At 47.6% G+C, this 26,817-nt stretch overlaps 1 protein-coding gene and 1 long non-coding RNA gene across 8 annotated transcripts in view; one reads left to right on the top strand and one right to left on the bottom strand.

The window, feature by feature from the left end:
* Positions 1–2,057: 2,057 nt before the first annotated feature.
* Edar (ectodysplasin-A receptor) overlaps positions 2,058–26,817 on the top strand; it is a 78,920-nt gene continuing 54,160 nt past the window's right edge. For 5 of the 6 annotated variants that reach the window (XR_015644903.1, XR_015644902.1, XM_087597906.1 and 2 more), the window contains exon 1: positions 2,107–2,315. The gene's annotated coding sequence lies outside the window, so the exon portion shown is untranslated. 6 annotated transcript variants of the gene reach the window in all.
* On the bottom strand, positions 5,417–8,637 carry LOC147998614 (uncharacterized). Of its 2 annotated transcripts, none has more exons than XR_015645806.1 (3): positions 8,561–8,637; positions 7,575–7,743; positions 5,417–6,603 (listed from the first exon to the last, which is right to left on the bottom strand). It is a non-coding gene; the product is annotated as an uncharacterized LOC147998614 (long non-coding RNA). The 2 variants fall into 2 exon arrangements; XR_015645805.1 differs by having other exon boundaries at positions 5,595–6,607; positions 8,561–8,618.

The raw sequence follows: 26,817 nt of genomic DNA, 5'->3' as shown, positions 1-26,817 counted from the left end.
CTTCTCTTGCTTCATTTTCTTAATGTGTTGAATTAATCTGCGCATACATTCTGATTTCGGTAAAAGGATGGTGGGAACTTCACATCGATGCATTGGTAGCCTGCCAAAGGTCAGCTCTGCTTTCTAGTTCGTATCATTTTGTGCATACTCTTATCTCCCTCCATCCCTCCTGCCTTTTGGCAATGCCAATGTTATCTGTCTCATTTTGTAAATTTAAAGGCCTTACCTAATGTCCAATAGAACATAAAAGGTACAACTCAAATTAAATCTACGTCCTCAGATACGTGTCACAAAATAAGAAGTACAGCACAGGGAAGACTTGTTCAGTATTTCCATTGTAACTGACCAAGCCTGAGCACTCAGGGGCACCAACACTGTCTAGATGAGCTGTCCACACTGGTCAGCGAACTGAGCAAAGCACTGTGCTCTCCCTCAGTAGTCATCAAGTTCAGGATCCTTGGCCTAATCCTGCACACTGTCACCTGCCTCTCCACTGAACTCCTTACTTTCTCCTGCATATCTCAGGCAGAGCAAACAGGAAGGAAGCAGAATGCATAGGGTCTCCACTCCTAGGCTGACTTGCCAGCAATTGCCTTTAGTCCCAGAACTTGGGAGGCAAAGGCAGGCAGATCTATGTGAGTTAGAGACCAGCCTGGTCTACAAAGCAAGTTCCAGGATAGCCAGGGCTATACAGAGAAACCCTGTCTCAAAAACCAACCAACCAACAAACAAGCAAACAAGTAAACAAACAAAAAACCCAAAGAGGTGGAGGAAAAGGAGGAGGAAGATGAGGAGAAGGAAAGAAGGAGGAGAAAGGTAAGAACAGAAGATGAAAAGAAGAGGGAGAGAGAGAGGGAGAGGGAGGGGAAGGGGAAGGGGGAAGAAGAAGAAGGAGAAGAAGAAGAAGAAGAAGAAGAAGAAGAAGGAGGAGGAGGAGGAGGAGGAGGAGGAGGAGGAGGAGGAGGAGGAGGAGGAGGAGGAGGAGGAGAAGGAGAAGGAGAAGGAGAAGGAGAAGGAGAAGGAGAAGAAGGAGAAAAGGAGGAGGAGGAGGGAGGAGGGAGGCGGAGGGAGGAGGAGAAAGAGGAGGAGGAGGAGAAGGAGGAGGAGGAGAAGGAGGAGGAGAAGAAGAGGAAGAAGAGGAAGAGGAGGAGGAGGAGGAAGAGGAGGAGGAGAAGGAGGAGGAGAAGAGGAAGAAGAGGAAGAGGAGGAGGAGGAAGAACCTGTTGTTTCCATTCTTTACTGTGGTGGGAGACCATGGTGTTGAGCAAGAAAGGGATGAGGCTATTACATTCTTTTAAGGCTGAGTACTTTTCCGGATAGTTTATTTTTTGAAAGAGAATTCATTAATACTGAAAGATATGCATTTTACATGTTTCTTTGTTATCTAATCACACGGGGTATATGAAGTTATCATAGCATATATAGTTATCTGGAAGTGTAGAGAGGGCTATTGAGAGTTCTGTGAGGTGTGTACACTGCCCTGGAGTGGCAGAGTCCGTATTTATATAAGGCACATACTAGAGTTATAGGAGGTAGATATGTCTATTTGAGATTATCTGGGGACTATATCAAGTTACCTAGATGACATGGAGAGGTGTTGAGGAGAAAATGGTGACTCAAATCTGTGGTGTACAGAAGAGGGTAATTGGGAGGGATTGAAAATATACACAAGTGTCTTCCGGGCGGCATGAAGGAGCATGAATGAATACAGCAGTATCCATCATACCTATAACCATCTTGTGGGGAAAGGGGCTGTGCTTAAGTTCTAATTAATGATAATGCAAATTTCATCTTTCATCATTCTTTTGCCCAAAGGCCCAAGTTGTTTTGATAGAAGCAAGACCCCCACGCACTCAAAAAAAAAAATCAGTGCTTTTTACACATTCCAGCTTGTCCCTTAAGGGGCAGGAAGTCCTGTGGAGCCAGGTGCGTTTGGCGGCAGAGCCTGAGGCTGTGCCCAGGCTCCTGCACTGCCGATGCCTGGCGCGGACCCTAGGTGGCGCGGGTGGGTTTGCAGCAAGGGGCCGCCTCTTCGCCCGGCTGTTTGTAAACTCGCAGTCCAGGCTAGAAGCAATCAAGAGAGAGAGAGTTCCCAGGGAGCCCTTCAAAATAGAAAGTGGAGCTGGCGGCAGAGGTGTGCCTGGCCGCTGTCACCCGGCTGGCCTCAGGATTGTTGAGAACTGCTTTTGAGAGAACGTCGACGGCTGCCTGTGAAGCCTGCCCCCCATCTCTTACCTGCTCGTCTTCTCCGTCTTCTCCGTCTTCTCCGTAGATCCATCCTCTGCTGGAAAAAGCTGACCTCACTCGGGTACCAGGTAAACCTTGGTTCTTCTCTTCTGGTTTTCCGTATTCTTCAACTGTGGACGAAACCGAGGTGTCCTTGACTAGGAAGGCTCCCCGGTACATTTTTTAAATGCATGTCATTTTTGGGTTGCGTTTGGACAAGCGTTACTGATTACTTGTGTGTCTGTGCTACAAGTTCACAGACTTGAGGTTGTTTCTTTGTTTTGAAGAAAATATCAGAAAATTCAGTCTGCTGTTGAGTTGCGCTTTGGTTAGAGTGCCAAACTGTGTTGCAGACAGCATTTGTGTTACTAAAACACGTGTTGCCGTCTGGGGAGAGGACCGGTGCTTCTCCAAGACTGCCTCACAGAAGAAGGCAAGTGGCATCTAGGACTTTAGTGACATTCACCGCCTGCCTTTACCCAGGGTACTCATTGTCCTAAGAGACCATTCAGGCAAGGGTTCCACTCAAATCTGAGACGCAATGTCATAGTCCTCTGTTGTCAGAGAAGGGAGTGTGTTAGATAGGTCTTTGTGGCACTTGAGGTTTTCATTACAGCCAAAGGTTTCCTTAGTGTCCTGCGGCATCTGGGATAGAAGGGCTTCATGCAGAGACTAGAGTTTGATTTTTCAGCCTTTGCATGAGAGGCTCCTGCAAGGCAAAATGTATGATCTCAGGGCAGATAGGACAGAAGGTCCTATCACTGCTAGAGTATCCACATCACCAGGAGACAGCTAAAGCTAGAGAAGTGACAAGGGCCAAAGCCCTGGTTAGTCAGGGTGCTAGACAGTAAGTGAGACACATGCCTCCTTCAAGACTGAAATTACATGAGAGAGAGAGGGGAGGGAGGGAGAGAGAGAGAGAGAGAGAGAGAGAGAGAGAGAGAGGAGTGTGGCAGGGCTGACTTCTTCCCCACTTCCTCAAGGGCTACTACCCTGCTGTTTTGAAGTAGCATCTGGGGACATTTTCAAATGCAGAGTGAGTCTGAGGTTTGTCCAACGTATCCAAGAGTCTAACAGGCATAAAGGATGGGAAAAGGACAGGGAAGTCCCGATGTAATATATGACAGATACTCTAGGTCATGGTCACTTAAAACCATCAAAGATTTATTTGTTGTAGCTTAGGAGGACTTAATGTTAGGAAACGCCCCAAGGACTGCTCCACATAACCCCCCTCCTTGGGGATGACAGCAGCGTGTGGGCGTCACCTCTCAACATTTGTTTCTCTGTCCATTTATGACAGCGTCGTTGGAGGGTGGTCCTAGAAGGTTACATTCTTTGCGAGGAAAAACTAAACAGAAATTTGCAGAATTAATATGCGTACTCTCTGGCCACTGTCTATCTGTCTGTCTGTTTGCTCCATTGGTTGGGGTTTGCTGTCACTGTCTTGAATTCTGCTAAAGAGATGTATAGAGGGTCCCACACAGATTCTTTATACTAATGTGGAATTGACTGGCACTCAATAGGAATTGGACTTAGAGTTTTGAATTTGAATCCGATCCCTGGCTGGTGATTGTCTCTGGACGCCAACCAGCAGCAGGGGACAGCTGTAGTTCTCCAGAGTAGGTATGGAAAGGTGACAGCTGCCAGTCTGCAGTGTGCTGTGCTGCCCAACCACGAACCCCAGCAGGTTACATGGGGGGGGGGGTGTTAAATAATATCTTCTATTTTCTGTGAGTCTTTTGAGAGCCGCTGTATTTGTGATGACCGTTGGAGATCTCGGGTCTTCGGACCCAGCTCAGGGCTGCCACTGTGAGGCCACCCCACATATGCTACCCACTATCCTTAGGGTGCAAACCCAGGTTGATTCTTTTAACTCTGGAGCATCTTCTAATGAAAAGGTCCCTTAGGTCCCAAGGGGTCATACAGAAGCCAGGTCCTTCCTGGGACTATAAGGGTGTGTTTTGTGGTTTCTAAAGAATGGAATTTTAAGGGGTTGGGGATTTAGCTCAGTGGTAGAGCGCTTGCCTAGGAAGCGCAAGGCCCTGGGTTCGATCCCCAGCTCCGGAAAAAAAAGAACCAAAAAAAAAAAAAAAAAAAAAAAAAAGAATGGAATTTTATTCTCAAGGAAAGGCCCTGGAATCCAGCTTCAAAGACTTAAGCAAATCTGAAACTCAAATATAGGAGCCGTAAACAGGATGGCATTTTGGCGGCCAGCCCCACTGTTTAGATGGCTCAACTCTAGGCTGCCTTGGCTTTCCCTTACCTCCGCTGGCCTGGCCGGCAGCTTGGTACACAACCCTTAGCAGCTCTACCCTGGTCTCTGTTCTCTCAATTACCCTAGATGGCACCTGCCTCCGTGTGTGCTTTGATGCTCTCTTAGGTTTTGCATTAGCTAATTCCACTCACCAATAGCATCATTAATTAGCCCACATTAAACTCACTCAGCAATTAGGAAACAAAAGCGCCAGCCATTCCCCTCCATCATTCACCCACCAGGCAGCCCTTAAACCTGAACTTTTTAGGCAAGACTTTTATTTGATCTACGGGATTTTTTTTTTATTTTAATGAAGTGAAGAGTTCTGGAGAGATGGCTTGAGTGGATAACTGACTCGCTACAGAAGCACAAAGACCATAATTCAGATCCCAGAACCAAGATAAAAGCCTGGTGAAGTGGAGGCAGGGGAATCTCTGGGGCAATGGCTTGTCTGCTTGAATCGTGAGCTCTGGATTCAGCAAGGAAGTGGGGGCTTTAGTCACTCTGAGAACCACTGGGAAAGACGCCAGGGCATCAGCCTGCACACACATGCACACATGTCGCTTTAGCCTTTTTCTGCATGTCCTCCATGTTTTCTACAGGACTGAGGCACAGAGAAGTCCTTGGACTTGCCTGAAGCCACACAGCTAACGATGGCAACGAGAACACTAATTACTGTGTTGGACTGAGCACTCAGCATGCAGTCACCGTGCTGAACGCATGACCTGTAATTGGGATTGGGTTGGGGCGAGAGCTTTAGACCTCTGCCTGTGAGGACACCAGCAATGCCAATCACCAGTGCTGGAGCGAGCAACTCCCAGCTTCATACATTTTTAGTTGCCATGATAATGACACCCGCAGTCACACACTTCCTCACATCCTATCCTGATCACGTGGAAGCCCATGGAAACCATTGACATCCTGATCCAGGTGAGCCATTGTGAAAATGGCTTGGTCACTGAAGAAAGATTAGAGAATGTTGAACTTTTAATCAAGAAAAAACTGTCGGATATAGGTAAATGCAGATTGTAATATGATCAATAACTAAGAGAAAAATTCAAAATGGATTGGGGTTCAAGCATCCCACTTTCAGCTTCTGTTAATACAAATAAATGAGACTTTGCTGTATTTAATTTTCAATACATGTCACAAGGACTTACTCAGAGTAGCCATGTACAATCAAAGCAAGGAGGCAGCTGTGTCCTGGGGTTTGGCAGGGTGAGCCTTTCATTCAGTAAGTATTTAGAGAATGCCTTAGTTAGGGTTTCTAATACTGTAAAGAGACACCATGACCATGGCAAGTCTTATAAAGGGAAGTATTTAATTGGGCTGGTTCATACTTCAGAGGGTTAGTCTATTATAGTTATGGCATGAAGCATGGTGTCATGCACGCAGACATGGTGCTGGAGAAGGAGCTGGAGAATTTTATATCCAGATCCAAAAGCAGCTGGAAGACAGAGTAAACCATTATTAGGGGCCACTTGAGCTTCTGGGTCGTTTATATCAAAGCTACCCTAATCACACACTGGGGTGAAGGGCTGCTCACGCATCGACACAACCTAAGTCACTGAGCAAACCAGCCTCAACTGGCAAAGATGTCCCTTCCATGGGCGTAACAGTTCAGGATGGATAGCTGGGTTCTCACAGTGTGAGACCAACTGGCTGTCCAAGTGAAATGCAAACTCACTGAAAGAGCCTCCCTCCTTGACGGTGCTGGATTAGCCAACAAGTCTTTTCTCTCCGTTTTTAACAAACGAGGTGACACGCCTGGTGTAGGAAGATGCTCATAGTAAGCTTTGTTCCCATCGAGTAAGCCAAGCTCAGCTCCACAGGAGGAGCCTTGTCTAGGGAGTCACAGACAGCAATCACATAGTGAATCAGGAGAACATGGAAGGCAGGCTGCGCTGGGCAGGTCTAGCTCCTTAACATCCATGGTGCTGGCTGAGGAGACAACTCGGCTGGCAGAGTGCCGTCTTAGCCTGTACAAAGCCTGAGGCTCAGTCTCAGCACCACAGGAAACTGGTGATATCTGCCATGGACAAGCATTTGGAGGTAGAGGAAGAAGTTCCAGGTCATCCACACTTACATAGTGAGTTCCAGGTCAGCCCAGAGTACATGAGACACTGTCTTAAAAAAGAAAAAAAGGGAAGGGAAGGGAAGGGAAGGGAAGGGAAGGGAAGGGAAGGGAAGGGAAGGGAAGGGAAGGGAAGGGAAGGGAAGGGAAGGAAAGGAAAGAAGAGAAAAAAAGGTACTTTTTTAAAAAAATTTGAAAAAATTAATTTTTTTCTTTTATTGGATTTTTATTTACATTTTCAAATGAAAAGATACTATTAACGAATGCTATTTGCTATTTACATACAAGCTACTAAAAAACATGGCAAACGCTGAAATAAATATCCTGAAAATTATGGAGTTTTGCCAAACGTTAATCCTGGTATAAAACCCCTTGTTAAAAGACACAGTGACTACATAATGACCGGAAAACGAGATCTCCCCATTTTGGTGGCAATCAGACCATTACCAAATCTCTTCTCTTAAAAACTTCTGCAGTGAGCTGGTTATTTGGCAGGGGGAAGGACAGGACCCCAACCTAACCGAGAATGACATGTATGTAATGTATGCATGTAATGTATGTAATGTATGTAATGTATGCATGTATGTCTGCAAATGACATATGTCACCTTATACTAACTGAAAATTAGCCTAAGTTAAAAACAACTCTAAAGAAATGTTGTAAATCTCCATCATGCTGTAACGCCTGGCTACTGCTTCTCAAGCTTCCTAGTCCCACATGCGCTTCAGACAGTAAAGGGCTCAAGGCATGGGAGGAGTAATACAGCAAGTGTCACATAATGAGCATAATGGGTGTCAAGCTCACCAGCCCTACTTCAGACTGCATGAATAGACAGAACAAGGACAGGGACCTAGTGCTCCAGAGACCCAACCAAGCCCTTTCTAGACAAGGATTGTGAGCATTTTAAGTTACTAGGAAATTGAACTGATAGCCAGACAACCACTCAAAATTAATAAATATCAAGTAAAACATGGGTTTGAAGAAATAAAAGTAGAGTCCATGAGGCATGGTGGCACATACCTTTAACTCAGGAGGGAGGCAGGCTGGTCTCTGTGGTTTCCAGGGTAGCTTGATCTACATAGTGAGATTCAATCAAAACAACAACAACAGCAAAAAGTAGAGTCTATGGGACAACTGTCGTTGATTTGGGAGAGACCCAGAACAGGTGCCTCGGGGACCGTAACAGACTCTGCCGAAGACAGAGGAAGAGGAGCCCATTCAGAAGGTGCACCTAGAACCTGCTGAGATTCAACCAATGCCTGACGTAATCAAAGATCTTGGTCTATGGATTGGACTCAGAGGAGGTATCAAAAAGACAATGTTCCCTTATATTTTGAAATAAAAGACTTTGTAAAGATTTTTTTCTAAAGATGTCCTTTAAAGCCCAAGTGCTATTTCTAAAGCCTCCTGCCCATTGGTAAGGGAAGTTAATAAGTACACATGTCTGGTCTCTCCTCAGCAGATAGTCTCTCTCCAGAGGAGGAGAAGCACACACTGGCATCATCACTAACATGCCTTCCTTAGCAGACAGCCTGACTCTCCAGAAGTATGGTCAGGGACAGGACATCAATGGCTGGCCTTTAGCTTCACTGTGCCTTGCTGGCTTTCCTTCTGCTGGTGTGCATACCCTGAGGAAGTAAATTTTCCAAGAAGTATTGATTTCCATTCAGTGAAAACCCTTTTGAGTTTTAGCTCAGTCTTACAGAACTTTGGAGAGAGGCCCTTCCTAAAAAGAAACTACGCACAGAGTGTCTATTGATCCCCATTGGTCCCCGAAGCACCTTGGTCACCTCCTGGAGTCACTAAACAATTATTCCCCATTAAATAGGCAGAAGAGCAGGCAGAGGAACTTCCCTCAGTTGAGAGGCTTTTGGTTCAAGTCAGCTCTGAGACCTCACTTTCAGGTCACCTCACTTTCTCCAGAATGACTGCCAGTTAGTTTCCAATTTGAGGTTTCCACATGAAAACCATTATCCAAACAGACCACCCACAGTACACTGCCTTACCTTCTGCACTTGGCATGTGAGGAAACAGCGCTTTAGAATATTACCCTGATGCTATCGCAGTTGTTGCTTTTGAAGGCAAATATTTAATTTGTGAAGATTGCAAAACTAGGAACAGTAGAGTGTTGGGCTTCTCCCTGTGTTTACAGAATAAGCAGAATCCAGACAGTGACAAAGGCTGTGCTCTCCGAGGAAGGACCAGCTCACGCTCTTCAGCAACTATTAAACCAAACAAAGAGAGGCCTCTGGAGACACAGGCTCAGTTATCCAATGTCCTTATACCCAGCAAGGATCTTAGGCTCCCATGGCCTTCTTAGGCTCTCATTAGAATGGTCTCTGATATGGCTCCAGAGTTGTGGGCTTAATGCTGCGTTTAGGTGGCCATTTTTCTTGTCTACCCTGGTGACCTAGTGAAGACACAATCTCAAGCTTTTTGGGATGACTGAGGCTCCTGCAGATGCCAAAGAACAATGGGCTCCAAGGTTGCTCAAAATTTGGTGAAAACTGCAAGAAATAAAAGACCCGGCCCTACTTTTTATGAAAGAGGTAGGAGTCACAGACTCACCAAAAATGCAAGCTCGTGAAACGAAACAAGAGCAGTGCTGACTGTGTTGACCCCTGTGTGACTGAATCGTGAAAACCCATCTGCAGATGTCTAGTGACTGGTTGTAAGTCTCTGCTCTCCTTCCAATCCCTCATACCCTACACAGAAAAGGAAGGCTCCTAGAAGTGAGGCAATAGACCCAAGAGCTCACTGCCAGTAAGGGACAGGATCTTAGCCCAGGGACACAGATTTCAGTTTGTACATGGTTCCACTGAAGGCTGAGAAGTGGGATGCTACAGGTTGAATGGAAGTCGAGGTTTCTGCCATACCTACTTGGCTGTGTGAAAAATTTGTCCTTACATAGATGCGTACAGTCTTGGGTACTTCTGAACTCCCAGGATACATCAGCAGCCACTCTATGGGCTGCCCAAACGCTGTACGAGTGTTGTTCAGAGCTGGAGGATACAGGTCACACAAGCAGAAAGTGGAAGCCTTTATTTCAGTGCTCCCTAGACAGAAAGCAGATTCACGCAGCCAGGTTCTCAAACACCAGGATCAGAATCACAGGACTGCCTAAGCCCCAGTGCCTGTCTTATCTCCAGTCAGGCTGCGGTGCCCTGCTGCTGTTGGTATGGCCTCGGGAGGTACACTTGGGCAGAGACGTCAGAGGCAGGTCCCTAAGAGAGGATGCCAGGCCATTTCTGTGAAATGAGGTAGTGTGCTAGCCAGGTTCTGTTACGGTATCAAATGTCAGAGGTAGTTTATGAAAAGGAGAGGCGTATTTAGCTCACAGCTTTAAAAGTCCCAGACCATAGTCATACAAATGAATGGGCTTTGTTCGCTACTGGGGAGGCAAAGCACCAGGTGGGAGTCATGCATTGGAGCAGAGCTGCTCACCGGCCAGAGGGGAAAGAGGAAGAGACCCAGGTCTCACACTTCCTGGAGACCTCCCACCTGGCCCACTCCCTAAGTGCTCTACCATCTCCCAATTATGCCAATCTGGGGGCCATTGGAGGATATAACAGATCTAAACTCTAGAAGAAGGCATACCCCTTAACAAGACACAACATGTTTCATGTCCTCCAAGACCACACACACTCAGGCTGAGTTTAAAAGTCAAGAGGGCTCGGCAGCTACATGCTGTGGTTTCTCCACGGTCAAATCTACCTAAGGCGTCTGATTTTGGAAACAATCAATATGACTGGAACCCAGAATGCTACCAGGATCCTGAAGTTCAGGGACAGCTTTACTGAGTGGTGACAGAGGATGCTGTTGGGTAAACCACCTTCCCAACAGTGACACTCAGGCACATCTACCTGCCTGGCACTCCTCCTATCACTTCGGGCAGCTCTGTCTTGTTTTGCACACACTGCCTCTGGTCTCTGTTAATACAATATCCTCTCAGGGAAGCTCTCCTCTTCTAGTCTGTTGCTGTGATTAAAATACTGAGCAAAACCATTGGGAAGGAAGGGGTCATTTCCATACAAATCCCAGCCATAGTCCATCACTGGGGAAGTCAGGGAAGGAACCCAGGCAAGAGCAGAGTCAGGAGCCATGGAGGAACGATGCTGTTTATTGAGGAAAGACCCTGATTTTGCCTCCTGCGACTCACTCAGCCTTCTTCCTTATATAACCCAAGATCACTGGCCCGGGGGGTGGCAATGCCCAGAGTGGGCTGGGCCCTCCAATTAACCAATTGTTAATGAAGAAAGTGTCCCTACAGACATGCCTATATCTTATGGAAGTAATTCCTCAGCTAAGGGCCCCTCTGACCCACGTGTCTCTAGTGTGTGTCACTTTGACACACCTCTCCCAGGCCTGGTCTATGTAAAGTAGCAGGTCTCACACTGATTCATTTTAACCCACAACATTGCTCGTTTAATGGCTTTTAACATACACACACTCACACACTCACAATCACGCACTTGTGCATGCACTTGCACATGCACACACTCACACGTGTATACAATCACTCATAGCAAACTTCCATATACACAATGTGACATAGAGACCACTGTGTGTGTGTGTGTGTGTGTGTGTGTGTGTGTGTGTGTGTGTGTGTGTCCTAGGACTTGGTGTACTCGTTGAGACTCCACAATTTGTTCCACTGAGGTGGAGGGGAAGGTCGTCACACCTCTCCCCTGCAGAGCTCTCTTATGAGGAACTCTGGTGGTCCCTAGGATCCTCCCTCTATAGAACTATTTGGGCTCAGTGAATGCAAACCAGAAGACGTCACTTTGTACTAAGGTGAAAGAACAATGGGTTCCTGAAGTCACTGAGAGCACCATACTGACCTGCCTGTCATCATATACTGTGGTGCAGAGGAGACTAACCTACCAGATGCGTCCCTTCTGACTTCTAGTTGTGTTCTGCAGATAGGTGTCTGTGGGAGCCAGAAAGGCAGGAGAGTGGTGGCCAGCAGAAACTTGCTCACTACCCCTTTCTTTAATGCTTGACTTCTACTCCACAATTCAGATCTACTCTTTCCCTGCTCCTCCACCATCCCTGACACCGCATGTTCAATACTGGAAGCAACTCCATCACTGGCTACCCGTGGGCCCCTGGGCCTTGCTGTGCTTGCCCAGTTGGTACTTGGGGTACCTGGTGTAAAGACAACGCCAGCAGAACTGCTGTCTGGATGTACCAGGGAAAATTGGTCACTGCCTCTGGATCGTGACTCTTCTCTAGAGGCCCCTGTAATCCTCAGAAAGGCCAGAAGCAGCTCGGAGAGTGGGGAAAACTTGGCTCTAGCATTGCCAAGGCCTAGTCAAGTCCTTCTCCTTGGGGAGGTTAGTGCCTCCAACTGTAAACTAGGAATCTAGTTTTCATGGTAAAAGAATTAAAGTAGCATTGGTAAAGGGTACCATAGTTCCTGTCACAGAAGACTGTTTGGAAAATAGGCAGACACAAATACAATGTCCCCTAGAGGGAGAGTGTGAACAGGGGATGCTTGGATCTGCTGTTCATGCTCCCAGTGGCAAGGACTTGAGCTGAAAACACCATGTATATCTGACCATGAATCCCAGCACAAGTTGTTATTTATAGTAAATCAAAGGCCAGTGTGATGGGGTGTTACAGGGTCTTCAAGGGTCTTCATGATGCATTTATATCAGGACACAAACCCTGCAGTTTCAGACATAGCTAGGTATGGACTCTCCACCACCTTATTCCCCCAAAAGGACATTCTTCATTCTGTGCCCCTAGCACCAGGAAAGAAAGTGTGGGGAGTACTGGGGGTACTTGAAGCAAAGACTTCCCCAGCGCAACCTGGGTTCTGGCCTAGGATGAGCAGAGACATTCAGTTAAGGCTGCTGAGGCAGGTGGAGCCCAGATCTCTAGGTCTGGGGTCAGCACCTCCCTCCAGTCTCCGATCACCTCTGGAAGGAATCGCTAGCTTCTGTGACCCATTTCCACAGGATGTAGGAGATGGTATCCTAAATATTTGGTGAGCTGGCTCTATAGGAAACTCAGAATGTGTGACCCAGATTGCCAAACCTTGGTCTACGCAGCTCAGAGAGTCTAAAGAAAAATCAAGAACACAGATGGAGCAGTCTAGCCATGAGAGAGAGAGAGAGAGAGAGAGAGAGAGAGAGAGAGAGTAAAATACCCAACAAGAAAAACAGCACAGACCTGCAACCCCAACTGCACAGGACCTGATACAGGAGGTCAGGGAGTTCAAGGCCAGCCTGGACTATAGCCTTAGCAACTTAGCCAGAGCCAGCATCAAAATAAGAACCAGAAGGGGCTGGGGATTTAGCTCAGTGGTAGAGCGCTTACCTAGGAAACTCAAGGCCCTGGGTTCGGTCCCCAGCTCTGGAAAAAAAAAAATAAGAACCAGAAAAAGGGGCTAGGGACATAGCTCAGTGACAGAAAATTTGTTTAGCATTAAGACCCGAGTTTCTTAGCATGTATAAGGCCTAAAGGAGGGGAGGGGAGGAAAGGGAAGGGGACAAAGGGCATAGGAGGGAGCAGGAGAGGACGGGAGATCTTCAACCTTTGGTCCCATCTATTTTTCTGGGCTGTTGTTTGGTGACTACATATCAGGTGAAGGTTTGTTTTATGTTGGAATTAGTCAGCTACATTCTCACTGCAGTGCAATCACAGCCAAGACAAGCAGAGTGGGGAAACCCCACAAGCTTGGCCGGACATTGGTTTTGCCAGTGCTTGGCATCAGGCGAAGTATCCTACCCCAGCCTAAGGCTGCACACACACAATTCTGAGCCTACCCTGCCCCTGGGCTCTCGAAGTTGGCAGGATTTGAGAGGGCAGTGACTGAATGTCAGCACAAAAGCCAGCCAGAAGGGCTGATTGGACGCCTGCAGGGTTGAGAAAGAGAAGCAGAGACCACAGCATGGCTGCCTGACTTGGAGCTGAGACCTACACTGTGCCAATGCCTGTCTGTTTTTAATCCATAGTCATTGTCTTGGCTAAATCATTAACTCTCCAGCATGGGGCCAGAAGAAAGCCAAAGGTCTATAGTCTAGAAGTGGGTGCCATGTGATGTCTCTCCCTCATGGGGTGTAGCTGAGGTGACAGAGGACTAGGAGGTGTCTTAGTCATCTGTCGTTATGATAAATGATCCTAACATGTAGCAGCTTAGGGCAGCATTGTGACTTTCTCACAGGCCTTTGAGGGCCAGGAACTGGGAGCGGTCTGGATGGTGGTTCTGGCACAGGGCCCTTCCAAGGTTGCAGCCAGCATCTGTAGCTGAAGACTGAGCTGGGACTGGAGATCCATGGCCACAAAGGTGGAGCCACGTGGCTATTATTGGATGGTCACCCTAGGTTCTTGCCCATGAGTTCCCCCATGGGCTACCTAGAGTGTCCGTACAAATGGCTGTTGAACCATGGGACAGAGAAAGCTAAAAGCCATGGGACCCTCTGACTATGGAGTGCACATGTTCCCTCCTGCTCCTTGTCTCGTTTATGAGAAGCATGACACTAAAATCCAGAAGGAGGAGTTAGGCTCCACCTTTTTGAGGGCAGTGTCAATGAACTGGAGTACCTGGTCTCTCCCCATCTGGCCCTTGACTGCTGTGTTTGCTTGAACAAACGCTTGAGGACTTGGGCCTCCGTTTCTTCTTTTATAAAATGTGTGCTGTTCAGATCGGTAAAGCCTCTGTGCCAGCACCCAGGCACTAAATTTCATTCCATGGCTACATTTGCTTATTGAATGCCTACTCCGTTCTCGATTTGTGTCAGCTCTTTTCTAGAATACTTGAGGATTCTTTAGAAATAGATATTTTTCCCCTACACCCAGAGAAATTCAGCTTTAATTGGTCCAAGGTAGACGTGCTAGATTTTTATGTCAACATGGCACAAGCTAGAGTCTTTTGAAAGGAGAGAACCTCAATTGAGAAAATACCTCCATAAGGTCCAGCTGTAAGGCATTTTCTTAATTAGTGATTGATGGGAGAGGGCCCAGTCCATTGTGGTTGGGGCCACTTCTGGACTGCTAGTCCTGGGTTCTATAAGAAAGCAGGCTGAGCAAACCATGGGAACAAACCAATAAGCAGCACCCTCCATGGCCTATGCAGCAGCTCCTGCCTCCAGGTTCCTGCCCTGCTCAAGTTCCTGCCCTTTGATGAAGAACAGTAGTAATATAGAAGTGTAAGTCAAATAAATTCTTTCCTCCCAGATTGGCTTTTGGCCATAGTGTAATAGAAACCCAAACTAGGACAAGCAACAGTAAAATTCAGCCTCCCACCTTGACATAGCTCCCTCCAAGATACCATCGCAGGTGAACTTAGCAGTCTAACATTCCAAGTTGAATGTGCTCACAGATAAACCTGGACTCTTGGCACAGTGCAGATATTGGAAATATCTAGGGGGAAATCTGAAATTTTCATTTCCGGCCAACTCCTCCTTGAAGTGATGCTTCAGGATAAAAGTTTGAAGACTGAGTTTCTGTAGTGGGCTGAATATGACAACAGCCAATAGCCGGGCAAAAGAGAAATAGGTGGGGTCGAGTTTTCACAGACTTGGAAAAGACGGAAAAAGAAAAAGCAGGAGAGGAGAAAAGAGAGCCGCCGTGGGCCAGCTGAGCCATAAAAACGTGGCCATGTGGGCTGGCCAATTGGAGCTAAAAACAGCTCAGATGAAACATGATAAATAATGACTTGGGTTATGGATAGGGGGGTAGGTTCTAACCGCATGGAGGGCAGACAACACCCAGCTCTTGTGCCACCTAAAGCATATTATAAAGTATAAAGACTGAGTATGTCTTTCACCCGAGAACATAAATGGTCAAAGTGGGTACAAACTCCAAGCTCAGATCTTTAAATATTTATTTACTACAAGTTTCTAGATGTCCATGGAGGGGGCGCAGCAATACAAAGATAATTTCCACCCTTTAGTAACAGAAATGCTGAGGAGTGAGGGAGATGCTGTAACCCAGGCCTGTCCCTGAGAGCTGGCCCCTTAGCATCAGACACTCTCCATTCCCTGTAGCAGAAGCCACAGAAAGCTCAGACTCTGCCTCTCAGACTCATTCCTAGGTTAATTAGGTCTCTGGTCTCTGACTTCATTAACACATAGCAAATAACCAAAGCGCAGGGTCCCAGCCTCCCTGAATCTCGGGAGATAGACCTGTCTGTACTCAGGCATGGACGTAAAATTCCGTAAGAAAACCACAACCAGGGAGAAATAAGCAATTCTCAAACAAGGACTGAGAAAGACAGAATCAAAGAGCTGACAAAATGTCTGGGGAGTAAGGCTGGGTCTTCAAGAAAGGAAGAAGCAGAAGAGATAACTTGGAACTAAGAAGGGCCTTGTCCTGCCTGAGGGCATTGGGAAGCCATCACAGCCACCTGCTTTGTTGTGGAAAGGGGTTGGTTGGTTGATTAGATGGTTGGTTGGATGGTTGGTGGTTGGTTGGATGGTTGGATGGTTGGATGGTTGGTTGGTTGGTTGGATGGTTGGATAGTTGGTTGGATGGATGGTTGGTTGGTTGGTTGGTTGGTTGGTTGGATGGTTGGATGGCTTGTGGAATCACTGTGCAACCAGCTCAAATCTGGTTTTTAATAAGCTAAAGACAATAGTCATAGGTGAACTCTGTGTGTGCTAGGACACTTGAGGGAGTGTATAACGTGGTCATGCTACTCCAGAGGCACTGGGCATTTTCAGGCATTTCAAGAATACTGCCTAAAGTCCTACAGGGCAATGATGTCTTTGCTGTCTTTTTCACAAGACCAACATCTGCATGCTAATATAATCCCATAGGGTCTGGGCTTTGGCCAAATAAATAGTATACAGTAAAGTTAAGGCAAGCACTCACCCAGAGGTTCCATCATCTCAGACAGATGCAGGTCCCAAGAGACCCTCTTTCCCTCCAGGTGGCTTATATACAAGTGCTGGGAGGATTTTTCTGTTGGTTTGGATTCAGGCTTGGAGGTTGTTTGATTGTTTTATTTTTTGATAATTTCATAATTTATACAATGAAACATGACCATAAAGTCCACCCTTCATCTCTACAGTTTTCTCTGGATCCCTGCGCGCGCGCGCGCACACACACACACACACACACACACACACACACACACACACACACACACGTAGCTTTTTTTTTTTCTTTTCTTTTTTTCGGAGCTGGGGACCAAACCCAGGGCCTTGCGCTTGCTAGGCAAGTGCTCTACCACTGAGCTAAATCCCCAACCCCACACAGGTAGCTTTTATTTCTTCAGTATCAAGCTTTAGCTCTGGGTGCTAAAGTGTAGGATGAATTCTGCTCACACAGTGCGATCTATAGAAAAGGGCAGCTTACTTCTTCCCTGGCAGCCATATTGGGAGCTGCTCATCCCAGACCTTGCTTCCCCCTCCCCGAGGCCCCCCAGAAAGCTCCTCATGGGGAGCTTCAGAGGACAGATAGATGCTCCTCATGGGCACCAGATTCAAGCCCTGGTTTACAAATCTGCAGCAAGGGGAAGGATTTGGGGTTATAAATAAATATGGCTCATTTCCTCTCTGCTTATTCGTGTAAACTTACAGTTTACATCAGATGGCTAAAGGAGGGGCTTACTAGTCTGCTAAGTAGTCAAAATGTTGACTCCAAAGGATTTTTAAGGTTTATTTTCATTATTTTTAATCAACTGTGTGCGTCTGTGTCTCTATGGTATATGTACCTGTATGGGGTATGTATGTGTGTGCCTCTGTGTCTGTATGGGGTATGAGTGCAGGGGCCCACAGAGGTGTAGGCATTGGATTTCACCCCTCCTCCAGCTGGAGTCACAGATGCTTGTGATCTACCTAATATGGGTGCTGGGAATCAAACTAGTTGTGTGGAAGTGCGGTGCATGCTATCTCTCCAGACCCCTGATGAATTGTGTGTGTGTGTGTGTGTGTGTGTGTGTGTGTGTGTGTGTGTGTGTGTGTATGTGTGCATGCATAAGAATGCAAAATACAAAGAAGAAAGGAGGGAAAGATAGAGGTGGAGAAAAGATAAAAACAGAAAAATAGAAGGCTTGGAGATGTGTGATCCCTTCTATCTCAAGTTTTAATGTGCATCTGAGCCATTGGAAAATTTAACCTAGAGGCAGATATGGATGGAGTAGTCTAGGGCCTGCCTGAACTCTGCACTCCTTCTAGCTCCCAGATGATGCTGCAGCAACTCCTTGCATGCCCAAAGTCTTCCCGCCAGTGAGAGTAGGGGAAATGCACCAGCACCACCGCCCCACCCCTCCACCTCCCAGGTTGCTGCTGCTAAGCACAAGGTAGCAGTCAGGCCAACTCCACAGCTGGCAGGCACTGCCATGGTGCTGCACTGGGGATCTGGGGACAGTCCTGGGTGCCCGGAGATTAGCGCCTTGTTCACCCTCCATTAGGCTGTATCCCTGGAGACTGCAGGGGTCCCCTGCTCTGAGCATCTCTGCTCCTGAGTTGGCGGCTAGGTAGGACTCTCTGTCTCCACAAAGCTGGAGTTGGCAAGAGACTTAGACTTTCTAATCTCTAGGTTTTTCTATCTTTTGTCTCCGTGAAGTCCAAGTCCCTGTTCTCAATAACATTGTTACATGAAGAGACATTTATCTTGCTGAATTCTTACTTTCCTTTTTGGAAAAAAAATCCACCTATGAAACCTTCAAACAAACAAAAGCACGCCGTCTAGCCCCCACCCCACCCCCTCCATATTGTGTCACTGGAAGCTCTGTGGGGGTTGCGAGCAGACAATTGTGCTATGAAGTAAGATTGAAGTAATTAAATGATCACATTCTTACTAAATTTTTCTACAAGGACGCACGCACTCTCCCGTGCACAGATAACCCTGCTTGTTTCAAGTTTTACAACCACCTCATCTGGGGAGGAAAATCAGGAAGTCACTTGAGGCGCACCGTGCTGTTGTAAATGTCCTGATTATAAAAAGAAAAGGAAAAAAAGAAGGGATGAGAGAGAGCGGAGTGGGAACCCTGACTTGAAAGACCCGCAGAGCAGCAGCCTCCCGTCCCCAGCCCCTCTGCTAGGCCTTCAAGGCCCTCAAAGCGTCTTTCCCCAGTACTGCTCACAGCAGCCTCAGGGAAAACACAAACCATTGAAGTAAAAGAAAATTCTAGCCTTTGATATTCTCTCTCTCTCTTCTGTTTGTCTCTGAAATACAAACCCACAATGGTTATCACAGAGACTTGATCTCAGACGCCTGAGATTGGCTGGCCTTCTGGAACAAACTCTTTTTTGCCTCCCCCTTCTCTTTGATTTCTTGTTTGGGGAACTGTTCTCTTATTGGTCTGTTTAGCTGAGGACAGCAGTCCACATGCACTCAGGGACCTCTCCCGGTATGGGTCCCCCATCCCAGCTACCATGAACCCCTCAGCGAGCTAACAGTTTACATCCGTCACACAAGCGACATTTACCGTGGAGCTCACAGAGCTCCTGAAAACCAAATGCAGTAGCCCAGTGTTCAGGAATCAAGAGCGTCCCCCGTCATTTGCATAAACTCCGTGTCTTAGAACCCCGTTATCATTGATGTTCAGAACAAAAACAGTTTTTTCCTTGGAGGCCTTCAGCCCTATCTCCACATCTCCCGGAGAGAGTATCCTGCATGACTAAGACTCATATTCCTCACTCTGACCCCATGTAACTGCCCCGTGGCCCTTGGACACTTCATAGTAAAAGGATTTTCTGTTCCAGAAGGGGCCATTCTACAAAAGGCTCAGGCTGTGTCCCTGTTAGGTCGAGGTTGCTGGAGGCAAGGTGAAAAGACAGACAGACAGACGCCGATCCCAGTGCAGAAGCTATCTTTAATAAGAACAACTGAAGGGCTAAAGTTTCTCCCGGAAATGGAGACTATAGGCATATGAGGTGGAGGTCTTGGAGTTCTAATGGCTGTAAAAGGGTTAGTGTCCATCAGTTGGAGTCTCAAAGTAGAAGTCAGTGGGTTTGGTATGTGGGTCTTACCAGAAGCTTCCATGAGTGTTCAGTCAACTCAACTCTCCTGTGCTCTGTGCTCCACACTCAGTGCTCCCAGCTCCCTGCTCTGTGCTCCACACGCAGCGCTCCATGCTCATGCTCTGTGCTCCACACACAGTGCTCCATGCTGGTGCTCTGTGCTCCACACTCAGTGCTCCATGCTCATGCTCTGTGCTCCACACGCAGCGCTCCATGCTCATGCTCTGTGCTCCACACGCAGCGCTCCATGCTGGTGCTCTGTGCTCCACACTCAGTGCTCCATGCTCGTGCTCTGTGCTCCACACTCAGTGCTCCAGGCTCGTGCTCTGTGCTCCACACTCAGTGCTCCATGCTCATGCTCTGTGCTCCACACACAGTGCTCCATGCTGGTGCTCTGTGCTCCACACTCAGTGCTCCATGCTCATGCTCTGTGCTCCACACTCAGTGCTCCATGCTCGTGCTCTGTGCTCCATGCTCATGCTCTGTGCTCCACACTCAGTGCTCCATGCTCGTGCTCTGTGCTCCACACGCAGTGCTCCATGCTGGTGCTCTGTGCTCCACACACAGTGCTCCATGCTCATGCACTGTGCTCCACACTCACTGCTCCATGCTCATGCTCTGTGCTCCACACTCAGTGCTCCAGGCTCGTGCTCTGTGCTCCACACTCAGTGCTCCAGGCTTGTGCTCTGTGCTCCACACTCAGTGCTCCATGCTCGTGCACTGTGCTCCACACTCAGTGCTCCATGCTCGTGCACTGGGCTCCACATTCAGTGCTCCATGCTCGTGCTCTATGCTCCACACTCAGTGCTCCATGCTCGTGCACTGTGCTCCACACTCAGTGCTCCATGCTCATGCACTGTGCTCCACACTCAGTGCTCCATGCTCGTGCTCTGTGCTCCACACTCAGTGCTCCATGCTCGTGCTCTGTGCTCCACACTCAGTGCTCCAGGCTTGTGCTCTGTGCTCCACACTCAGTGCTCCATGCTCGTGCTCTGTGCTCCACACTCAGTGCTCCATGCTCATGCTCTGTGCTCCACACTCAGTGCTCCATGCTCCTGCTCTGTGCTCCACACTCAGTGCTCCATGCTCGTGCTCTGTGCTCCACACACAGTGCTCCATGCTCGTGCTCTATGCTCCACACTCAGTGCTCCATGCTCGTGCACTGTGCTCCACATTCAGTGCTCCATGCTCATGCTCTGTGCTCCACACACAGTGCTCCAGGCTCATGCTCTGTGCTCCACACTCAGTGCTCCATGCTCGTGCTCTGTGCTCCACACTCAGTGCTCCATGCTCGTGCTCTGTGCTCCACACTCAGTGCTCCATGCTCATGCTCTGTGCTCCACACGCAGTGCTCCATGCTGGTGCTCTGTGCTCCACACTCAGTGCTCCATGCTCATGCACTGTGCTCCACACTCAGTGCTCCATGCTCGTGCTCTGTGCTCCACACTCAGTGCTCCAGGCTTGTGCTCTGTGCTCCACACTCAGTGCTCCATGCTGGTGCTCTGTGCTCCACACTCAGTGCTCCATGCTGGTGCTCTGTGCTCCACACTCAGTGCTCCATGCTCGTGCTCTGTGCTCCACACTCAGTGCTCCATGCTGGTGCTCTGTGCTCCACACTCAGTGCTCCATGCTCGTGCACTGTGCTCCACACTCAGTGCTCCATGCTCGTGCTCTGTGCTCCACACTCAGTGCTCCAGGCTTGTGCTCTGTGCTCCACACTCAGTGCTCCATGCTCGTGCTCTGTGCTCCACACTCAGTGCTCCAGGCTCGTGCTCTGTGCTCCACACTCAGTGCTCCAGGCTCGTGCTCTGTGCTCCACACTCAGTGCTCCATGCTCGTGCTCTGTGCTCCACACTCAGTGCTCCATGCTTGCCCAGTGCACTGCACTTCTCAAAGACCTGGAGTAAAAATAGTAAATACTAAAATCTCCACCCAACCTCTATGCATTCATTGCAGATTATCTGATTCAAAGATACAGCTGTTTCTCAAATTACAGTGGGGTTATGTCCTGATAAGCCCTTCAGAAGCCAAAAATATCCAGTCAAAAATGCATTGAATAGAGGCTGGAGAGATGGCTCAGCAGTTAAGAACGCATACTTCCAACAGCCACACTGGACAGCTCACAGCCACCTAGAACTGCAGCTCTAGAGGGCCCTACACCTTCCTCCATAGCACCTGCACACCCATGGCTGCAGCACCCACACGTGTGTGGCATACATACATGTACACATACACACATACACATGACTAAAAATAAAAATAAATCTACAATCCCACATGGACTGTACCTACCCTCCACACTTCCTTGCTAAGCGGTGGTCTGTAGTGCACTTGGGACTGGAAGTCAGGTTCACTGCCACACCCATGCCCAGCATCTTGAGAGAGGATCCAAATCCAAAGTTTGAAGTAGTTGCTACTGAATGCATATCACAAGTCAAAGAGGATTCTTCGTGTTAAAAGTAACAAAGAAAACCAGAATTCGGCTAGTTAGTAAAATGCTATGTAAATAAATCTTTGGGTTTTTAAAATTTAATCCTCGGCAGGACAAGAGTGGGAGAGGCGAAGGAAGATGAGGGCAGAGCTTCAAAGTCACCCTGATCAAAACACCTGAGTGTGCTAATAGTTTTCTTATCAGAAGCTCTTCAGGGCCAGAACCTGCTGGAGACCCGAGGATATGATGATGTCAAATGTTTTCATGGTGCATAGTTAGAGCCACAGTTGGAAGGGAGAAGATGTCACTCAAAGATAAGGAAATTGGACCTGAATTTTATAACTGAATTTAATTAGCACTGATTTGAGGTTGAGAGGACCTGGTTTTTCCAGTTTGCAGGAAATGCATCTTCACCTGCAGGGTCTGTTCCAGAAGGGAAACTGGGAGGCAAAGGAGTCTGAAGCAGGGGAGGGGTCTTTGGACATGAAAGGTCTCCATCTTGGGTTTCCTCTGTGATGTTATAAAACCCCTGCTTCCCTTTTTCCTTTGCCAAATGCCACACCTCCCCAGCATCAAATGCCAACCTAACACCCATGGAGGCCACAGACCTCCCCACCACAGCAGCCCCTAGATAGAAATGGGAAAAGCACACAGCGTTCAAAGGCGAGGGGAAAGACACATGCTCCCTGAAGCCTGTGGGATGCAGGAGGAAAAATTCTCAACAGAGTGGAGCTCTCCTAAGAACTTCCTTGCTGGAAATCTCCCCCTCTTAGTGGATCTGAAGACAGGTTGAGTATAATATCATTAAAAGAGATCTCTGGGACCATTCCTCATCCACATACCCAGCTGTACATCTTCTGACCTGGTGAAATGTTTTGAATAGGGTAATAGTAAATAAAGTATGTTTTTGGGAAGTCCTGGGAAGATAGGCAGGGTGCACTATTGAAGATGAAGGCTTAGATTATTGAACTTTTATTTTTCAGTGTTAGGCTGAACTTTATAGAACCTCACTAAATTAATGGGGATGAATTCATCCTTGTTCTAAATGTATTGCTGATATACAGTTTTATTTTTGTCATGATGTATGGCCTTTTGAAGATCTTGCTTGAGGTGCTCTGAGTGGACATTTTGTCTGCTTGTTTGTCTCGCTGCACTGGCAGAGGTGGGGAGATTTGAACCCAGAGCCTTGCCATCAATGCCAGGCAAGTCTGCTATCACTTAGTCATATCCTCAGCCTTCTCAGTAAGTAACAAGGACTGCCTTGAACTCACTTTTTAGTTCAGTAAATCCTTGAACTGCAGGCCTCCCTCCTCAGTGTCCCTAACAGCTGGGGTTAGAGGTGGGCAGCCCCGCACCTGTTCAGACGGCGGTCTGGTTAGGGAGAGCCACGGTCTGCATTGCGTGAGCAGTGAACTAAAGCTTGAGCTCTGGGTCTGAGGGAGCTTTCCTGTGATTTACCTTTTACATTTGTCCTTTCTAGAGTCTGCTAGCTGCAGTTTCCGATTGCTTGCAGACTTGGCTATTAAACAACAGTCCTCTTTGTCCAAAACTTAACTTCCCTGGTTGCCAGGGGTTTTCTCTTCCCAAAGTGCCACTTTCCTCTCGGTCCAGATACGTTTCATTTTCCGTATGTGTGTTTCTTCTCCACCTTAGGGGAACACAGCTCCATGGCAGCTCCTCTCCACCCCTGCTTACCATAATAGGATTACTTTGAGCATCATACAACGAGGATTGGGGTAGTAACAGGTAGCCTGGTTGATTTCTGCCTCACAATTTATCAGTAGGAACTCAGAAAATTCCAGGTCTCATTTCCCCTGAAGCAGACTGAGAGCAGGCTTAGAGCTCTTTGGTGGTGGTGGTTGGGGGGGTGGTCATCTAAAAGACAGCCTTCGGAGACACTCACTGAGGTAGCCACCACCCACTATGCCTGCTTACATACATCATACACAAAAAACTCAATGTCACAAGCTTGCTAGCCCAAGTGCAGTTTTTAGCCGCATCCCCAATAGGTCTCAACTATCCATTGAGAAAAACCGTTTGGGAAATGACTGGCCTCCGCTGGAATTGGGTTGGGGCTGTGCTGGTCCTGAGGGTGATGTGAGACTGAGCAGGGATTGGCTGAGCTTGACCTGAACTAGGGCTCATTTCACCCCACATCCACTGCTGACTTCATCCCCTGCCTGGACCTCTTTACACCGGTCCTGTTTGTGAGTGAATATCAGGGAAAAAGGATCTTCCCTTGCAGGCTTGAGGTCACAGGGCCAGGTTTCCCCACAAGTACCTCTACCTCAGAGTTACCTGATTGGTCATAATATACCGTGGGGCCCCCAGAGTCATTAAGTGATGTGTTCTCTCTTCTCCATCATATGATTTATAAAACGATGTCCTGAAATGTCCTATGGAAACTGCGTGGATCTTGAGAACATGGTGTTCTCATGGCTTGTATGCTGTGGTGCCACTACACTGTGACTTTACGTGTAATCCCAGAAGGCAAACTGGGCAGTGGTGACAGGGACACGGAAGTAATAAGTTATACCATGACTACAAGCAAATTTACAACAACCACAGACTAACAACTTAACTTTAAAAAAGCTTTCTCCCAGTTCTTCTAATTTGATTGCTACCAATTTTAGAAGACCAACAAAGGATCTTTAAAAGCAAATGGAATTTGTCTTTCTCATGGTTCCTGTGGACTGCAGTTTTCTTCAACTCGAGGATTATTTGTTCTACGTTGGCTCACAAATCTTTCACCTGCCACAGGTTCTCCGCTAAGATTGGAGGATGTGAAATTTTATAACATACTTTGCAATAGTGGAGTAACAGTATTTTTGATTTGTATGCATGGTCAAATGATCTAAGTTATGAGAATCATGGCCTTGCAGAGTCCTGAGTATTGTAATGAGGGCCATGGAAGGGACAGTGCACAGCCTTCCCTGGCACATGCCCCACAGGACCTTATTACAGTTGATTGATTGACATTCAGAATTCCCTATCAAAACCAGTATCCACAGTAGACTCCGCCTCTCCAGCCTCCCTGGGAAATTCTCTGATTAACTCACAACACAGGTTCTTTCACTAGCTCTCTTGTTGGATTTGTAATAAACCACTGAAAAGGGAGGATCGCTAGATTTGTTTTTAGCCCAGTATCACTCTGCCAAGTCCAGCCTGGTTCTACATGTGGCCATAAGAAGTGTGTGTGATACTGTACCTAGGCAAACATGAGGATGCCATTCTGGTAAACGGTGGCTTTGGGGGGTGCCATATTTACTCACTAGTGGTTGAATGAATTTAGACGATTAATCCAGTTTCCTTTTGCTGGCAATTCAAGGGTTTGGATGTCAGAACTATGTATATGCTAAGCCTTATCCCCAATCAGATGTTCAGTTGCCCTCAATCCTGGTTGTTAGCTAGAGTGGAAACATCAGTATAAGGGGTGTGTCACTAGGTGTGTCCTCACTGTAGGACATTCAGGCCACCAGTGGACCCTGACCTCCAGTGAATGGGTCAAGACTAGCATTTTCTTTAATAGTCCTGCATTGTGTGACAGGGAATGGAATGGAGACAGACTCGCATGTAATAAGCATTGGTTTATAGAGCCTACATGTGTGCAAGTGTGATGTATAGTTCTGGTTACTATGGCAACAGATTGGTTGACTTGTGGGTGTTGGGGTAGACACATCTTCCTCTTGTTGGCCAGTGCTGCCACCAAGCTACTGAAAGCCCCGTACATATTTGGTCTTAGCAAGTATTCCCTGTGGTAAAGGATGACCAAATATGAGGCATCTGGAGCCAGTTCCTGGGCCTACACCCAGTCATGGCAGGGAGCATGGAAGCAGGCATGGTTCTGGAGAATAAGTAGCTGAGAGCTAATCCTGCCCTGCAGAGGGAGACAGACAGACAGACAGACAGACAGACAGACAGAAGACAGACAGAGACAGAAACAGAAACAGACACAGAGAGAACTACATCCTGACTTGCAGAGAGACAAAGAGAGAGAGAGAGAGAGAGAGACAGAGACAGAGACAGAGACAGAGACAGAGACAAAGACAGAGAAACAAAGACAGAGCCTGGGCCTGGTATGGGCTTTTGAAACCTCAAAGCTCACCCTCCACCCCCAACCCCCAACCTCCAACCCCAGCTCCCATTCTTCCAAATCCATGTCACACTTCCTCTAACAAGGCCACACCTCCTAACCCTTCTAATCCTTTCAAACAGTTCCACTCCCTGGCAACTAAACATCAAATAGATGAGCCTATGGGGGTGGGGTATTCTTAGTCAAACTATCACACACACACACACCACAGGACACATACACACACTCACATATACACCACACCACATACACGCACACACCCACACACACACATACATCACACACCACACATACACACACCCACACACACATACACCCCCACACCACACACACGCACACCCCACACACACACCACACCACACATACACACACACCTCACACACACACCACACCACACATACACACTCACATATACACACCACACATACACACACACCACAAATACACACACACCCCACACACACACCACACCACACATACACACACACCCCACACACGCACACACCACACATACACACACACACCCCACACACACACACCACACCACACATACACACACACACACCACACCACACATACACACTCACATATACACACCACACATACACACACACACACCACAAATACACACACACACACCACACATACACCCCCACACCACACACACGCACACACCACACATACACACACACACACCACACACACACACCACACCACACATACACACTCACATATACACACCACACATACACACACACACACCACAAATACACACACACACACCACACACACACACACACACACACACACACCACATCC

Source organism: Rattus norvegicus, chromosome 20, assembly GCF_021556685.1.
Source record: "Rattus norvegicus strain SHRSP/BbbUtx chromosome 20, alternate assembly SHRSP_T2T, whole genome shotgun sequence".
In the NCBI taxonomy this organism is placed as follows: domain Eukaryota; kingdom Metazoa; phylum Chordata; class Mammalia; order Rodentia; family Muridae; genus Rattus; species Rattus norvegicus.
This window is presented reverse-complemented; position numbering and strand designations above follow the sequence as displayed.